Raw genomic sequence first — 769 nt, 5'->3', positions numbered from 1 at the left:
ATTTAGGTGTTTCATATATTGTGTTAGCTAGCTATAATTAATAGAGAGAAGTGTCCTCTCTTATGTCCGTGCTTGGTCGACGCTACGTACTATATATACGTATAGAGAGGACTAGACACGCTAGCTAGCTAGTAAGCAAACGAAGGAAACAGAAGATCGTCATGAACATATATGCATACAGAGAGAAGTGATATCGACCACCTCTCCTTCTCCGAGAGATTGGTCGAACAACAAGTTCTCGTATATCTATCCGACACTACCGGCTACATATATACAATAATTATCTCTTACAAATATAATCATACGGACTCATGGTCCACATAGTATTCTCCGTCTTCGGCGATCATGTGGTCAAGAAAGAATGCCGCCAATTCCTCTTGAATTGCTCGCATGCGAGCTGGTGCTAGGAGTTCATCCCGCTTCCGAAACATCTAATTTGAAGAAGGGGGTCAATACATATATATATGAATGAATGAAACTCAACACAAATGATGGTAATGAAATAAAATTATGAATGTTGTTATTTTCGTACTTCATATTGTTTGTCAGTGTAGCCCCGCTCACAGGTCGTGTGGCGGATGGACTCGCAAACGTAGTATCCACAGAAATCATTCCCTTGTTCCTGCCACAACCACTTTACAAGAAATAGAGGTCAATCAAACTGATAAGCAAGAATGCCAAATGGTATTGACGAAACTAGCGCTTGAATCAATAGGAGATGCGCGGAACATGCTACTATAGTACTTACTTTCAGGTGTCTAAATTGCAG

This window comes from Triticum dicoccoides, chromosome 2A (genome assembly GCF_002162155.2).
Source record: "Triticum dicoccoides isolate Atlit2015 ecotype Zavitan chromosome 2A, WEW_v2.0, whole genome shotgun sequence".
NCBI lineage: Eukaryota > Viridiplantae > Streptophyta > Magnoliopsida > Poales > Poaceae > Triticum > Triticum dicoccoides.
Note: the sequence above shows the minus strand (reverse complement) of the source record.